General features: G+C 42.0%; 1 protein-coding gene across 1 annotated transcript in view; it reads left to right on the forward strand.

Annotated features, from left to right (window-relative positions):
- The window catches only part of LOC126248816 (sodium-dependent transporter bedraggled), a 777714-nt gene that overhangs the window by 220580 nt on the left and 538692 nt on the right, over positions 1-18442 (forward strand). The gene's annotated exons all lie outside the window — the stretch shown is intronic.

Consider the following 18442-nt stretch of genomic DNA (forward strand, 5'->3'; position numbering starts at 1 on the left):
TTAACGAAGGCTTTTGACTGAATTGACCACAAAATATTACTGCAGAAGTTGGACCATTATGGAGTAAGGGGAGTAGCTTACAATTGGTTCGCCTCTTACTTTAAGAACAGAAAGCAGAAGGTAATTCTCCGCAATATTGAGAGTGGTAGTGATGTTCAGTCCCAATGGGGCACTGTTAAGTGGGGCGTTCCCCAAGGGTCGGTGCTGGGGCCACTGCTGTTTCCTATTTATATAAATGGTATGCCTTGTAGTATTACAGGTGATTGAAAAATAATTCTGTTTGCTGATGACACCAGCTTGGGAGTGAAGGATCTTGTGTGTAATATTGAAACAGTATCAAATAACGTAGTTCATGAAATAAGTTCGTGGCTTGTGGAAAATAATTTGATGGTAAATCACAGTAAGACTCAGTTTCTACAGTTTCTAACTCACAATTCAACAAGAACCGTTATTTCGATTAGACAGAATGGGCATATTATAAGAGAGACGGAACAGTTTAAGTTCCTAGGCGTTCGGATAGATAGTAAGCTGTTGTGGAAAGCCCATGTTCAGGATTTTGTTCAGAAACTAAATGCTGCTTTATTTACCATTGGAACAGTATCTGAAATAAGTGACAGTTCAACACGAAAAGTAGTCTACTTCGCATATTTTCATACGCTTATCTCATATGGTATTATTGTTTTGGGTAATTCTTCCGATTCAAAAAGGGTATTTTTGGCTCAAAAACGGGCTGTTCGAGCTATGTGTGGTGTAAGTTCGAGAACCTCTTGTCGACCCCTATTCAATAGTCTGGGAATTCTGACTTTGCTCTCACAGTATATATTTTCTTTAATGTCGTTTGTTGTTAGCAATATTAGCCTATTCCCAAGAGTTAGCAGCTGTCACTCAGTTAATACTAGGCAGAAATCAAATCTGCATGTGTAATGCACTTCCCTGACTCTTGTGCAGAAAGGAGTGCAGTATTCTGCTGCATCCATTTTCAATAAGTTACCACAAGAACTCAAAAATCTAAGCAGTAGCCCAAACACTTTTAAGTCTAAACTGAAGAGTTTCCTCATGGCTCACTCCTTTTATTCTGTTGAGGAGCTCCTGGAAGAGCTGAAAAATTAAGCAAATTCCAGTGTTGCATTGTTGATTTTCTTTATTTAAACTTACGAATTGTCGCCTGAATATGTTACTTATATTTCATTTTATCTGTTTCTACTGTCCGTGTTATAATTTCATGTATTGACTCGTTCCATGACCATGGAGACTTATCCTTAATTTGGTCCCACGGAACAATAAATAAATAAATAGGTTCGTTTTTCCTACTGAATGTAGTATCATCTTCAAGCCATTATGTATGCAATATATAGATGTAATTTGTAATTCATGAGATTCGTGTACTTGTGGGAAATAATTATTTATGAAAAATAAGTTTTCGACATTTTTACATATACTTATTTTTCAACAAAATCCTGTTTAGCAATGGCTGTGGAACTGGTTCTCTATTCATTGGCACTAGAGTTAGACCACCAATATCCTCCTTCCAGCACCACTTGAAGACGTCTGTTGCATATACTATCCGCGTCTGAACTTCCAGGTAAGTTCTCTATGCATGACATTGAACTGCGTCCCTTGTTGGAGGTAGCTGTACCAAATCGAATGTGGCGTTTGTAGCAGCTTTATAAAAGCAAAGATATCGCAACACATTTATAGAAATGTTAGTGACACCTCATAAAGTGTCGCAAGGAAATTTTCAGTTGCATCCATCATCTTCTCTTTTTTTCCAGCTTTATCTTCGAATATAGGAACACTTTTACTGTGGGAAGCATTACTCTGAACTCTGAAGTGTGGCGCAAAATTTAGTGTATCCCTGTCCAAACCAAAAGATCAATCTCTTCTCCAATAACAAGAACAGAAACGTGTTCGGAAGACAACGAAATGCCAGTTTTCGCAATTAACGCATCTGCATCTTCCGTTGCCTGCGTGGTGACCATTTGTGCCCACTGAAATTCCTTCTGATGCAATGAGATGGCATTGGATTGGTTTCTTTTCTTTTCTCTCTTTTTTTTTCCAAGTTTGTAGCCTGGAATGAGGAGCTCCTTCGCTGCTTTTTGTGCTCCCTTTATTTTCTTCTGTGGGGCACCCATGGCAGACTACCACAGCATTTTGACCATGATGCTGCTATAAGTAGGTCACAAATCTTTTAAAAATAGCAGAGAAACATTTGCTCTGATTACAGTGAACTCTGTGTAGGAGGTAGCCACTATCTACTAAATCAACCTTGCTCTTTCCCATTTCTATGCCACTTAGTAAGGTCGTAAGGCAGAGCGAATGCCCTCCTCAGAAAAAAAAACGTGACAATGAAAAGGGAGAAAGACTGCTTGGAGACGATCATCATGCGAAAAAGCATGAGATGATCCAGAGCTACTTTTCCTTTCTTCGTTTTTATATGGTTAGCAACTATTGCCAGAGACACCACTGCATGTTCACGTCGGAAATGCATGTTCTCAAAATTACTGTTCACAATTCTATTCATTCCTCTAGAACCAGTCTCACAAGACAGATGGCAGTTGACGTCTATACCTCCAGTCAGTCCATTACTTATTCACATTAAGTATTTAACAGTTGGAAAAGCATTGTAGCTGTAAAACCACTGAGTTAGTTTATTAACTTCACTATTATCCACGGCGATACGAGAACGTCTCACATCAGTATGTTGTTCTGTAGTAGTCGATTCACAACTGCAGAAGTTGTCAGTTTCATCACAAACAGTTTGCAGTGCAGGTAACCTCAGAGTGCAGCGAGTGAGAACGCTGTCCACGAATCAGCCCAATGTAACTCTTCATTGTTTTTATGAGAGTTTGCTCATTTGTCACATCCGACCATCTTCCAGACCAAAATTTGTCAGAGCGTCTGATCGTGAAATAATCACCAGTTGTGAATTTTTTAAAATTCTGATGGATCCGTTTTATCCTCAATAATCAGCATATCTTGCATATGCAGTTGAGCACATTTGGTATCGCGGAAGTGACCTCTAGCGTGAAAATATGGGATCATTTTTTGAACCGTGTCAAGATGAAGCTGTCAATTTCTCATCCTTTCTGGTTCAACAGTTTTTTTTCTTTTTTATGTGACCACTCAGAGATACTGAACTCACAGTACTGCCAGTTTCCTCTAATCTTTCAAGTTGTTCGTTAACTACAAATACTTCTCGTTAATCATGAAGGAAATCAGATGCTGTACAATCCGGTTATTATGCATTATGCACAAAACTGGACTAAAGTTATTAAAGGTGAAACCACTACCATATCTAACTTCTTGCAATTTCTTGAAATTTTTGCAGGTTTTCACAGCCTCGTATCTCACTACCTGTTCCGAATTTTCCAGATCGTTATACATGAACCTTACAGGAAATTTAATGCTCTTTAAAACTGATAATGGCGTATTTTTGCCTAAAATGCAGTGGGAGCAAGATACTGAGAAAACATTGAAAAAAGGACTATTTCTTAGCGGTTTTTTCGAGATGGCGGATAACGCACAAGGGGGAGAACGCCTAAAACTTGGATTTTGAACGAGAGGGGTAGTACGTAAAACATACCAGAAAATCAAAATTGCTCCATCTTTTGCAACCCAACCCGCTTTTACACAGTTCTCTCTACTGGGCTATAATGTACCCTTATAATCTACACAGTTACGTTCGACAGGGCGTGATATACATTCCGCGGGAAGGCGAATCCAATGACGTAACAGCAAACTGCAGGAATACATACCGCAATGTTACACCCATGTTACATAAGAGCATAGTGCGATGTGTGTAGCCCGAAAAGGCCTAGTACGTTGCTTCGCGATGCAAGAAATTTTATCACCGAATTTGGCTAGTATTAGGGAGAAGAAGTGGTTATGTGTAATTCCTTATCGCGAGACTGCATGCTGACGTCCTGGGTATAATAGCAAAATAACAGACACAAAGCAATACGAGTGGTGTTTGAAAAGTCCGTGCAAAAATAAAAGCTACATAGTCTCCTTTTAGACTTATGCACTTTGTCCAACGCTGTTCTAATTTGTTGATCACTTCCGAATAATAGGAATTGTCCAAGTCTGCAAAATAGCTATTAGTTGCTGCAATCACCTCCTCGTTTGAATAAAATCTTTGTCCCGCCAGCCATTTATTAAAATTGGGGAACAAATAGTAGTCCGAGGGAGCCAAGTCTGGAGAACAGGGGGGATGTGAAACGAGTTGGAATCCTATTTCCATTCATTTTGCGACCACAACTGCTGAGGTGTGTGTTGGTGCATTGTCGTGATGGAAAAGGACTTTTTTGTGGTCCAATCTCCAGCGTTTTTCTTGCAACTCGGTTTTCAAACGGTCCAATAACGATGAATAATATGCATCTGTAATATTTACCCTTTTCCAGATAGTCGATGAGGATTATCCCTTGCGAATCCCAAAAGACAGTCGCCATAATCTTTCCGGCCGATGGAATGGTCTTCGCCTTTTTTGGTGCAGATTCTCCCTTGGTAACCCACTGTTTAGATTGTTGTTTGCTCTCAGGAATATATTAATGTATCCACGTTTCATCCACAGTGACGAAACGACGCTTAAAGTCCTGCGGATTCTTCCTGAACAGCTGCAAACCATCCTTGCAACACTCACACGCGTGGTCAAGCGTGAGCAATCGCGAAACACATCTTGCGGATAGCTTTCTCATGTCCAAATGTTTATGCAAAATATTATGTACCCGTTCATTCGAGATGCCCACAGCACTAGCAGTCTCACGCATCTTAACTCTTCTGTCATCCATCACCATATCATGGATTTTATCAATGATTCCTGGAGTTGAAACCTCCACAGGGCGTCCAGAACGTTCAGCATCACTTGTGTCCATATGGGCACTCCGAAAATTTTGAAACCACTTATAAACTGTTCTAATCGAAGGTGCAGGTCACCATGATGTTTATCAAGCTTCTCGTTAGTCTCCTGAGGCGTTTTGCCTTTCATAAAGTAATGTTTAATCACCACACGAAATTCTTCTTCGTCCATTTTTTGACGAGCACTCGACTTCGTTGATTCACACGAATGCCAAATAGACCAATATGGCTGAAACTTGGTATGTGTTCTTTCCAAAGTTGCTACTAACTAAACATGACCTCGATACACGCCGGTGGTGCCATCTCTCGGACTTTGCACAGACTTTTCAAATGCCACTCGTATGTGTCTAGGAAATGAGTGATACGCAGGTTAGCGCGCCCCGTTGCCAGAACCGTTGTGCACGAAGCCGAGCGGCTAGCGGGCTTCCGCTGTTTCTTTAAAAGCCTGCAGCTATCGTGGGAACTGAGGAACGGGTCTTGGCGCGTGGCACGCTCGCGCCCGCGCGCTAATTTACATAACACCACTGCCGCCTGCACTCCTGTCAGTCGTGTGAAACTCGGCTCGCTTTTTCGCACACCGTATCTCGTAAATAAGAGGCCGTGCCGAAAATGTAATGCCACCAAATTTTTCATTGTATTGTCAATATTGCTTGAACTATTACATGTCGTACATATTACTGACGCGACTTTCAGTCTGTCAGAGACGTCACAGTTCGTAGTAATTGACGGCAAGTCATCGAGTAAAACAGAAGTGTTTTCTGGCGTTCCCCAAGGTAGTGTTATAGGCCCTTTGCTGCTCCTTATCTATATAAACGATTTTGGAGACAATCTCAGCAGCCGTCTTCGGTTGTTTGCAGATGCCGCTGTCATTCATCGACTAATAAAGTCATCAGAGGATCAAAACAAACTGCAAAACGATTTAGAAAACATATCTGAATGGTGCGAAAAGTGGCAGTTGACCCTAATTAACGAAAAGTGTGAGGTCATCCACAAGAGTGCTAAAAGGAATTCGTTAAACTTCGGTTACACGATAAATCAGTCTATCCTAAAAGCTGTAAATTCAACTAAATACCAGAATGAAATTACAATGACGAACAACTTAAACTGGACTGGAAGGAACTCAAAGAAAATGTTGTGGGGAAGGCTAACCAAAGACTGCGTTTTATTGGCAGGACACTTAGAAAATGTAACGGACCTACTAAGGAGACTGCCTACACTACGCTTGTCCGTCCTCTTTTAGAATACTGCTGCGCGGTGTGGGATCCTTACCAGATAAGACTGATGGAGCACATCGTAAAAGTTCAAAGAAAGGCAGCACGTTTTGTATTATCGCGAAATATGGGAGAGAGTGTCACATAAATGATACAGGATTTGGGCTGGAAATCATTAAAAGAAAGGCGTTTTTCGTTGTGACGGAATCTTCTCACGAAATTCCAGTCACCAACTTTCTCCTCCGAATGCGAAAATATTTTGTCGACACCGACCTACATAGGGAGGAACGAACACCACGATAAAAAAGGGAATGATATAGGTGTTCATTCCTTTCGCGTGCTATACGAGATTAGGATAATAGAGAATTGTGGTTCGATGAACCCTCTGCCAGGCACTTGAATGTGATTTGCAGAGTATCCATGTAGATGTAGATGTAGAACCTCCTGCCGACACAGGGGTCCGAATTGTAGCGCGTAACATGGAAATATTTAACGTAAATATGTCGGTGCGTGAGAAACAGTGTACTGTAATCGAGTTTAGAATTCGAAGAGCACGTGCATACATGAAGCAACATCTTCTTTAGCATAGCAGTCCCCGACCACGCACAACCGCTGCGACCTCTGCAACAATCCGACGCCTTGGGTTCACTGTCATCGATCACCCTCCATAGAGTCCCGACTGATTTTCATCGTTTCCAAAATTTAAGAACGCCTTCGGGGACTTCACTTTGAGAGTGATGAAACGGTGCAGGCAGAGGCGAGATAACGGCTTCCTCAGCAGATTCACTCTACAGTGATGATACCAGCAAACTGGTCACTCTTTGGGAGAAATGTGTTTGTCGCCAGAGTGCATATGTTGAGAAATATATATGTAGAATAGTGATGCAGAATGTCAGTAAAGTTTGTTTTTTCACCGGAAGTTTTTTCTTAGATAAACGAAGTATAAGTATTTCAATGAAAGCAGGCGCCGCCCTCTGTTTATTACACTCTGCTCCCCAACCCCCACCCCCACAGGGAGCGGCCTCACCCTTCTCGGGCGCGACCCCACCCCTCTCGGGTGCGACCCCACCCATCTCAAGCCTTTAGAGCTTTCACAGAAAAAAAATTTGAAGCGTTATATTTCAGCACGCCCGTATATTAGACAGTTGTAGAAAAACATGTCGATTCTGACTTGCTAGATTCCAGTAAGGCCATCGATATTGTACCGGATTGCCATCGACTGGTAATACAGACAGTCCGTAAGATGCAGTTCACCATACGCCATTCCTAGGTAGGTGAAAGTGGACAATGCCCAACAGAAAGGTAAGTTCCACATCTACATCATACTCCACAAGCCACCCAACGGTATGTAACGTACGGTACTTTCGGTACCACTAACTAATCCCCCCTTCCTTGTTCCTCTGGCGAATGGCGTGTGGGATGAATTATTGTCGATAGGTCTCGCCATTTCGTTAGATGTATGTGGGAGGCAGTAATGCGTTTTTCGACACTTCCTGGAAAGTATCACCGGAAATTTCAGTAGTAAACCTCTCCGCGATGCACAGCGCGTCTGTTATAATGTCTGCCACTGGAGTTTATTGAGCATCTCTGTAACGCTCTCGCGTCGACTAAACTAACCTGTGACGAAACGCACCGCTCTTCGTTGGATCTTCTCTGCCTCTTCTATCAGTCCTACCTGGTAAGGATCCCAGATTGATGAACAGTGCTCAAGAATCGGTCGAACAAGCGCCTTGTAAGCCACTTCCTTCGTGGATAAGTTACATTTGCGTAAGATTATTCCTACGAATCCGTCTCGCATCTGATTTTTCAGCTGTTTATTTTATGTGGTCATTCCACTTAAAGTCGCTCTGAATAGTTACTCCTAGGCGTTTTACGGTAGCTACTGTTTCCAGCACTTGGTCATAAATAGTGTAGTTTTACAGTATTGGATGTCTCTTCCAATGTACGCGCAATATGTTACATGTACAGGTATTTACGTTGAGGGTCAACTGTCAGAGCCTGCACCATTCATCAGTCCTCTGTGGGTCATTCTGTAACTCGATTCTGTCTTCTGGCATTGTTACTTTCTTACACACAACCGCATCATCTGCGAACAGTCTTAAAGAGATTCCGACGCTTTCTACCAGATAATTTACATGAACTGTGAACAGTAACGGTCCTATCACACTTTCTTAGAGTATTCTAGAAATTACCTTTACATCTGTCGACTTGGTTCCGTTCAGAGCGACTTGTTGAGTTCTATCTGCCACGTAGATTTGATTCCAGTCAAAAACCTGGTACGATAGTCGGTAAGCTCGTATTTTTTCACTAAACGACAGTGCGGAACGGTGTCAAATGCCTTTCTCTAGTCAAGGAACACGGCATCTGCCTCAGCACCGTAGTATACAGTGCTGTGGAGCTCGAGGAGGAGCAAAACGAGCTGAGTGTCGCGAGATCTCTGCGGAATCTCTGTTGATTTTTATAGAGGAGACTTTAGTTCTCCAAAGATTTCACAGTTCTTGAGCATAAAACATGTTCCATAATTCTACAAAAGATTGACGTCAACGATATCCATATATATATATATATATATATATATATATATATATATATATATATAGAAAAGTGTGTCAGTAATTCATACAAATCTACAGTTTTATCCCGATCGTGATGAAATTTTGCATATTTTACCTTCAAGACACGAGAAAGATAACCGTCTATGCAAAATTTCGTAATCTGACTTCAAGCATATATGTATATAATAGATAACCGCCGGCCGCGGTGGTCTCGCGGTTCTAGGCGCGCAGTCCGGAACCGTGCGACTGCTACGGTCGCAGGTTCGAATCCTGCCTCGGGCATGGATGTGTGTGATGTCCTTAGGTTAGTTAGGTTTAAGTAGTTCTAAGTTCTAGGGGACTGATGACCACAGCAGTTGAGTCCCATAGTGCTCAGAGCCATTTGAACCATTTGAATAGATAATCGGGAAAGGTTGTTACCAAAAATTTGTAGAAGTTCTTGGCCGATTTTAGATTTCTATACGATCCCCTAATGAAGATTTGGGCATACGTGGGCTATATATTTTTAGTGAGAAACATTTTCACCAAATATATCGAAAAGTGCTCGCCAGAATAAATTACAGCGTAATGCCTGTCACTAGATCGCGGGACGGGCGAAAGCTCGAGATTTGACAGAAACATCTCATTTATTTATTTATTAGTTGCCGTTGTTACATACGACACGTACTCTAGAGCAAGGCTTCTCAAACTTTTCCCGTTGAGCTCCCCTTTTGAAACATTAATTATTTTGCCCACCCCCACACTCTGTTTTCCTTTCCCTCCTTAGAACTTCTCATACCTGGCCGAAAAACGGTCCACAATATCTATTTATTATTTATTTATTATCTACTTATTGCAACTATCAGTTACAACAACAACAGCAACAGTAATAATAATAATTATAATAATAATAGAGTAACAATAAGTGTGTCCTTCGAGTACATCAGTGTTACACATTAAAAAAAAATTATCACACATTTATATTATCCAAAGATGGTGAAAGTTCACAATTACAACTAGTTTATAAATTACCACGGCTTCGTGTGTGGTTATTGGAGCTGACCAAATACATGTATTTCACAACGACATTTTTTTTTATTTTTTATTTATTTATTTATTTGTTTTTTTTTTGCAAATTAGTTCACAAATTACTTAGTTAAAGTTTAACTGTCTCCATCTCTACTGCTTTTAATTCATTTTGAATGTTCTAATATTCAAAGTATTTCGACGTACAAATGACAATAGAACACTAGTCAACATTCAAACGAAAATTTAAAAACTGTTTTATTCAAATAGATAGTCCAAAAAGGAAATAAACAACAGAAAAATGGGCACGGTCCAAAATTCGCAATTTCCTGACATTTGCATGTTTAGTGTGACGTGTGTTCCTGAATTTGTGAAGAAAGCAGATCCAGTCTCGGGATCGTCGAAACAGCAACTCGAATTCGCCTCCCTCCCTCACCAATTTCGTTTCACTACCTGCTCCCCACTCTTCATCACACTTCTATGCACTTACATCCACTCATCTTCGCTTCTCCCTTCCCACCTATTTAAAAAAAAAAAAAACACCTTTTTCATTACTCTTACGCAGTATATCAATACAAGGCAACATAACGAAATAGAATAACACACAGATAGTTAACTAAACAAAGGTGTAGGTCGAAAACAAACTAGTGACAATGTTGTGTAGGCAACACTGCCAAACGCAATGCACACTTACGAGCATAAAAATAAACAGTAAACAGTGGTGTACGAAAAAGTGTGCACTGTAAAACGTAAGAAATGCGTAGTTCTGCAGAGCAACTCAAAATTAGGCTACAAGTATCGGTGTCTAATGCAGAAAGGAAGGCTTTTGACATTGTACCACACAAGCGGCTCTTAGTGAAATTGCGTGCTTATGAAATATCGTTTCAGTTAAGGTACTGGATTTGTGATTTCCTGCCAGAGAGGTCACAGTTCGTAGTAATTGACGGAAAGCCATCGAGTAAAACAGAAGTGATTTCTGGCGTTCCCCAAGGTAGTGTTACAGGCCCTTTGCTATTCCTTATCTATAGAAACGATTCGGCAGACAATCTGAGCAGCCGTCTTAGGTTTTTTGCAGATGACACTGTCGTCTATCGACTAATAGTCATCAGAAGATCCAAACCAAAATGCAAAACGATTTAGAAAAGATATCTGAATGGTGCGAAAATTGGTAGTTGACCCTAAATAACGAAAAGTGTGAGGTCATCCACATGAGTGCTAAAAGGAGTGCGTTAAACTTCGGTTACACGATAAATCAGTCGAATCTAAAAGCCGTAAATTCAACTAAATACCTAGGTATTACAATTACGAACAACTTAAATTGGAAGGAACACACAGAAAATGTTGTGGGGAAGGCTAACCAAAGATTGTGTTTTATTGGCACGACCCTTAGAAAATGTAACAGATCTACTAAGGAGACTGCCTACACTACGCTTGTCCGTCCTCATTTAGAATCCTGCAGCGCGGTATGGGATTCTTACCAGATAAGATTGACGGAGTACATCGAAAAAGTTCTAAGAAGGGCAGCACGTTTTGTATTATCGCGAAATATGGGAGCGAGTGCCACAGATATGATACAGGATTTGGGCTGGACATCATTAAAACAAAGGCGTTTCTCGTTGCCACGGAATCTTCTCACGAAATTCCAATTACCAACTTTCTCCTCCGAATGCGAAAATATTTTGTTGACACCGACCTACAAAGGGAGAAACGATCACCACGATAAAATAGGGGAAATCAGAGCTCGTACGGAAAGATATACACTCCTGGAAATTGAAATAAGAACACCGTGAATTCATTGTCCCAGGAAGGGGAAACTTTATTGACACATTCCTGGGGTCAGATACATCACATGATCACACTGACAGAACCACAGGCACATAGACACAGGCAACAGAGCATGCACAATGTCGGCACTAGTACAGTGTATATCCACCTTTCGCAGCAATGCAGGCTGCTATTCTCCCATGGAGACGATCGTAGAGATGCTGGATGTAGTCCTGTGGAACGGCTTGCCATGCCATTTCCACCTGGCGCCTCAGTTGGACCAGCGTTCGTGCTGGACGTGCAGACCGCGTGAGACGACGCTTCATCCAGTCCCAAACATGCTCAATGGGGGACAGATCCGGAGATCTTGCTGGCCAGGGTAGTTGACTTACACCTTCTAGAGCACGTTGGGTGGCACGGGATACATGCGGACGTGCATTGTCCTGTTGGAACAGCAAGTTCCCTTGCCGGTCTAGGAATGGTAGAACTATGGGTTCGATGACGGTTTGGATGTACCGTGCACTATTCAGTGTCCCCTCGACGATCACCAGTGGTGTACGGCCAGTGTAGGAGATCGCTCCCCACACCATGATGCCGGGTGTTGGCCCTGTGTGCCTCGGTCGTATGCAGTCCTGATTGTGGCGCTCACCTGCACGGCGCCAAACACGCATACGACCATCATTGGCACCAAGGCAGAAGCGACTCTCATCGCTGAAGACGACACGTCTCCATTCGTCCCTCCATTCACGCCTGTCGCGACACCACTGGAGGCGGGCTGCACGATGTTGGGGCGTGAGCGGAAAACGGCCTAACGGTGTGCGGGACCGTAGCCCAGCTTCATGGAGACGCTTGCGAATGGTCCTCGCCGATACCCCAGGAGCAACAGTGTCCCTAATTTGCTGGGAAGTGGCGGTGCGGTCCCCTACGGCACTGCGTAGGATCCTACGGTCTTGGCGTGCATTCGTGCGTCGCTGCGGTCCGGTCCCAGGTCGACGGGCACGTGCACCTTCCGCCGACCACTGGCGACAACATCGATGTACTGTGGAGACCTCACGTCCCTCGTGTTGAGCAATTCGGCGGTACGTCCACCCGGCCTCCCGCATGCCCACTATACGCCCTCGCTCAAAGTCCGTCAACTGCACATACGGTTCACGTCCACGCTGTCGTGGCATGCTACCAGTGTTAAAGACTGCGATGGAGCTCCGTATGCAACAGCAAACTGGCTGACACTGACGGCGGCGGTGCACAAATGCTGCGCAGCTAGCGCCATTCGACGGCCAACACCGCGGTTCCTGGTGTGTCCGCTGTGCCGTGCGTGTGATCATTGCTTGTACAGCCCTCTCGCAGTGTCCGGAGCAAGTATGGTGGGTCTGACACACCGGTGTCAATGTGTTCTTTTTTCCATTTCCAGGAGTGTAGATGTTCGTTCTCTCCGCGCGCCATACGGGGTTGGAATAATAGAGAATCGTGAAGGTGGTTCGATGAACCCTCTGCCAGGCACTTAAATGTGATTTGCAGAGTATCCATGTACGTGTAGATGCAGACGAAGAAAGGTACCAAAGACGTGGTAGTAGACGGCATTTCCTGATGTAGGCGAGAAACCGATCAGCAATTACCGTACGTAAAATCCAATAAATTTTTAACGAACTGTTTTTCGATCTTAAAAACAAATTAGACTGTAAATATCTGTAGTTACAGACTACTGATAATGCTTTGCCCCAATAACGCGAAACGTGTCTGTTAAAAAAAAATCGCATTTTCTTGTAGTGGTAACGACAGAACAACAATATCATCTGGAAGTTAAAATGAAATTCGTTATTCGAGATTTCATTAATAAGTACCTGCGAGTTTTGTTTTGAATACGCGGGAAATATAGCGCTATATGCAGGTTTACTTACACGAAAAGTGTTGGTTTCTGTGATATACCGTTATGTCAATGCCAGAGGCAAATAATTTTCATTCCAACCACTTGACTTTATTGGAGAGAGACAAACCAACTTTGTTTATTTTCGTTCAGTAAGTGCACGTACAACTTGATTCTGGGCTAACTTATCTTTAAGGAGGTATGGTTTAGTTACACAAAAAAGTAATGGTGCTTACCCGTATCATCTGGGTAGATCACTGTTTAACGAGTTGCGTGTTTTAATACAGCAACGCAGTAGGCATTTTCTCTCACGAAATATGCTCTAACTAATTTGTTACAGTTCTGAAGGAATAATTGCATACATAGCGATAATGCTGCAAGAAAAAAAATTGACTTTCATTACTCTCCATTAAAATTTCTTATAGCCTCGAAATTGGTAAACAATGGTGCTACCAAAATCTTTCATCGCTTACGCACTGATATTAAATGGCAGACTGATACAAAGCTGAATGTGACAGTAAGATGCGGTAGCTTATCTGAACTACTACTTCTGTTTCATAGAAGACCCTTTCTTTAGATTAAAAAAATTTCGTGTGACTAGGGCCTCCCGTCGCGTAGACCGTTCACCGGTGCTAGTCTGCCGATTTGACGCCACTTCGGCGACTTGCGCATCGGTGGGGATGAAATGATGATGGTTAGGACAACACAACAGCCGGTCCCTGAGCGGATAAAATCTCCGACCCAGCCGGTAATTTTTTTTCTGATCTTATTTTGTTCGTAATTGTCCGTTGTGTCTGTTCGGGGCGGATGTCCCATAACATCTGTTAAAGTTCATCGTTCGATGCGTTCACTCAGCTTTTTTTTTATTATTTTTACTTTATTACAGAGGGCAGCTAACCCTCTGACCGAACATGCTGAACTACCGTGCCGGCTTTCTCAGGTACCGGGGGCGGACCTTTCTTTAGGTACTAGTAGCTTTTTTGTGCAAGACGCGTATTTGTCTTACCGAGCTAAATAGTCTTCTCTGTTAGGTGAACTCATCTGTAAATGGATAGAATGTCTTCAGACTTTTAAGTTAATAGTCTATAAACTCACTCGTTATACGTCACGCGACATATCTTGCAAAATCACCTATCGAACATGTAACAAACTAGTTCATTAAAACGTGTCCGAGAGATCCGAGTCTAACTTTGACAGCTCTCGCGATTGTTGGGAGTAGGGAGGAAGCCACAATCGAAACATCGGTTCTTTATTTAACTCTCAGATCGATTCCGCCGCAAAGTCAGTTCATTCGATCGAGGACGCATCGTTAGTGGGCCAAGGTAGTTGCCCAGTTTCCGCGGGAATTTCTTGAGCCTCACCCAGATCGATTCCTTGAGCGTGACGTCGTGAGCGCAGCTGAGGACACCGCCTCAGCCGCGCAGCTTTCACCCAAGCAAAGACGCAGCCGCAGGCGCAAAGGAACCTCAGCGCGCACGCTGAGTGGCAGTCCGGTACGATAATGAATGAACACGCTATTCTCGTTGATGAATTCGTTATTCGTAAATTCGTACAATTTTCGCAGAGATAAGCCTAGAAATACCGCTTAGTTAGCTATAAACCGATTGTTCACATCAAATCTGAATTATCACTTTCGTGTTTGAAAACAATTTATGTTATTGCTATAGGCGGGAAGTTGTAAATGACTACGAAATTTAGCTGTATTTCATTAAATCGTCCGTGAAATGAAAGTAGTTGTTGGAATAGTAGTTGTCAGACTGAGGTGAATTGGAAGGAACTTAACAAAACGTTGCTCATCCGCGAATCGAGTGCCTTAAAAAGAGCCCCGTTCTACTGATTATAGGGTATTGCACGTTAGTCTGGGATAGAACCTCACGCGCTCCGTGTCTTGCGAACACATGTGAAATTTAATTTTCACTATAATATTTCCGTACGAATAAAAATAACAGAATTAGATCACTTACTTCTATGCTGTAAGTGATTGTGCTGAAAATGTACAACGTACCACCTGTTAAATCCAAATCTTAAACGATGAGCTTAAGCGCGAGACATGACATCAAAACCACTCGTGCATACTGAAATATTTAGGCCGAAAACAATAATATGGAACCATTCAAAACCCACATTTTCCAGAAATAGCTGTTGAAACTTGTCTGGGGAAATAAAGAAAAGAAAATCATTCGGTGTTTTGTAGTAGGTGGCATTAGAAAAACCGCGCTAATTTCGCAAAGAGAAAACGATAACAAGAGCTTCAAAATTGGACGAGCTAATTCGCATAGATTTTCTAAAAGTACTGAAGGAGGAATGGAAAGAAAGTCAGGATTTTGCGTCCTGTGGAAGCTGAAGTGATTAGAGACGGAGCACAAGCTCCAATTTGACAAGAACGTGAAAGAAATCCAAAAGGTCTAATCCCAGTGTTAATCTTAAATGATTTGAGGAAACCTCTGAACACACAAATCTGGATCCAATACCCTAAGCAATGTATACCCGCGGTGTTTCGTAATCAAACCTAACACCGAAATTCACCGTCACTTTCAAGCGTTTGCATCTGTATAAATTATTTACACTCTCAGTTTACGCAAATTTTATCAGTTTATTACACACTGACTAGCTTTCAAATTGAGTAAGTTAATCATCTGCTTTCATATTTTTATTGAGATAATCTTCTGAGGTGGACTTCCTGATTAACTCAGTAGTTCTTTATAAACTCCAGCGTGCCTTCTTTACTTCCGGTTCACATTCAGAAACACTCAGTGAATTTGACTAGCGACGACAAAAGACACGAGTGTGCAGGAAATCAAACATTAGAAACAAAGATACTATCAACACACATACTTTCTTCGGTTATGACGTTGCGTGATAATTAGCTAGCGAGCTCTCATCATCTATATCGTCCACCGGACATGTTAAGTTGCTGTTTATAAGGTGAATAATATCAAACATAGTACGTAACGAAAATGCACAATATGCATATATATGGTTCAAATGGCTCTGAGCACTATGGGTCTTAACTTCTGAGGTCATCAGTCCCCTAGAACTTAGAACTACTTAAACCTAACTAACCTAAGCACATCACACATATCCATGCCCGAGGCAGGATTAGAACCTGCGACCGTAGCGGTCGCGCGGTTCCAGACTGAAGCGCCCAGAACCGCTCGGCCACCCTGGCCAGCATACGCATATACCGGGTGATCAAAAAGTCAGTATAAATTTGAAAACTTAATAAACCACGGAATAATATATATAGAGAGGTAAAAATTGACACACATGCTTGGATGACATGGGGTTTTATTAGAACAAAAAAAAAAAAAAACACCCCATATTGCTAGACGCGTGAAAGATCTATTGCGCGCGTCGTTTGGTGATGATCGTGTGCTCAGCCGCCACTTTCGTCATTCTTGGCCTCCCATGTCCCCAGACCTCAGTCCGTGCGATTATTGGCTTTGTGGTTACCTGAAGTCGCAAGTGTATCGTGATCGATCGACATCTCTAGGGATGCCGAAAGACAACATCCGACGGCAATGCCTCACCATAACTCCGGACATGCTTTACAGTGCTGTTCACAACATTATTCATCGACTACAGCTATTGTTGAGGAATGATGGTGGACATATTGAGCATTTCCTGTAAAGAACATCATCTTTGCTTTGTCTTACTTCATTATGCTAATTATTGCTATTCTGATCAGATGAAGCGCCATCTGTCGGACATTTTTTGAACGTTTGTATTATTTTGGTTCTAATAAAACCCCATGTCATTCTAAGCATGTGTGTCAATTTGTACCTCTCTATCGACATTATTCCGTGATTTATTCAGTTTTCAAATTTATACTGACTTTTTGATCACCCGGTATATTATAAAAATGAATACGTATATGTGTATGTTCTATGTCTCCTAAACCACGTGACCGATTTCAACCAAACTTCGTACACATGCCACCTAGTGTCTGCGGATAAGAAACAGCTACCTGTCAAAGAGGGTGGAGAAAAAGCAGCGTAGTCAGCGACGCGCGAATACCCTTACCTTCGTCATCCAGTACCTGGGAATGATAGTACATAGTGACTTGCCATAAACTTTACACGTAACTACAAACGTTCAGAAAACTTATTCTCAGTAACAACCCCCACAAAATGGTGAAAGGAAAAAAGTTTATCGCTTACTACATACATGTGTACACTTTGCCATGAGACTTCATACTGATTTGAAGGGTGTATGTGTGTATGTGTGTGTGTGTGTGTGTGTGTGTGTGTGTGTGTGTGTGTGTTGGATACGTTTGATTTAGATTTTTTGTTTTTGAAAATGAAACAGAAGAATTTCCCAGAAAGGACTCTCATAGGTTATTCGCGTAGCTATCGAGACACACAGCAACCAGTCATCTATGGAAACGAGATATCATGGAGAAATGTACTCTGAGGCTCAGTTCTTAGCACGTTGCTTCCACGTAGTTGTCATCCTCCTATCCAACAGTAAACTATACGTTATGTGGCAGTGCACTGCCTAGTTTCTGTAAGGCTAAGACACAAATGTAGCTGATAAGAAAATAATTCTTCCCATATTTCCATAATTCTGAGATGCTGAGAACAGCACATCCACAATAAAGACATAGTTACGCAAAACTGCCCTTGAGACTTTTCTTGAGACTTTTCTTGAGACTTTTCTTGAGACTTTTCTTGAGACTAATCTTGAGACTTTTCTTGAGACTAATCTTGAGACTTTTCTTGAGACTAATCTTGAGACTTTTCTTGAGAGTAATCTTGAGACTAGCGTATTGTAGTGCGTAATCCCACTTTGTACATATCCGCTTACTCTTTTGAAATATCGAGCAAATGACCGTATGGTTGGAAGGATGCCACCGTAATCTAGAGGAGTGCGGTACAAATCCCAGTGCGGCAATCTAGATTAAGGTTTCCCCACAGCTCCCCTAAGAAAGCATCAGCCAAGCGCAGGGAGATTGCGTTGGAAAAAGACACTAGAGATTTCGTTCCCCACCTTTGTCCGAATGAGCAAGTGCCCGATCTCCACACGACCACTTAACGCTAAATCCAAATATTTTCTAATCATTTCGATGTCTGTGAGGAGATGAAGTCTAAGCTATAATGTAAAAAAGATAAAATGTTAGCAACTTCAGTTTTATCCTCATAATAAGACGCATAGAAAAAGTAGAAAACACACGGGACACTTGCAATGAA

Source organism: Schistocerca nitens, chromosome 3 (genome assembly GCF_023898315.1).
Source record: "Schistocerca nitens isolate TAMUIC-IGC-003100 chromosome 3, iqSchNite1.1, whole genome shotgun sequence".
Classification (NCBI taxonomy): domain Eukaryota; kingdom Metazoa; phylum Arthropoda; class Insecta; order Orthoptera; family Acrididae; genus Schistocerca; species Schistocerca nitens.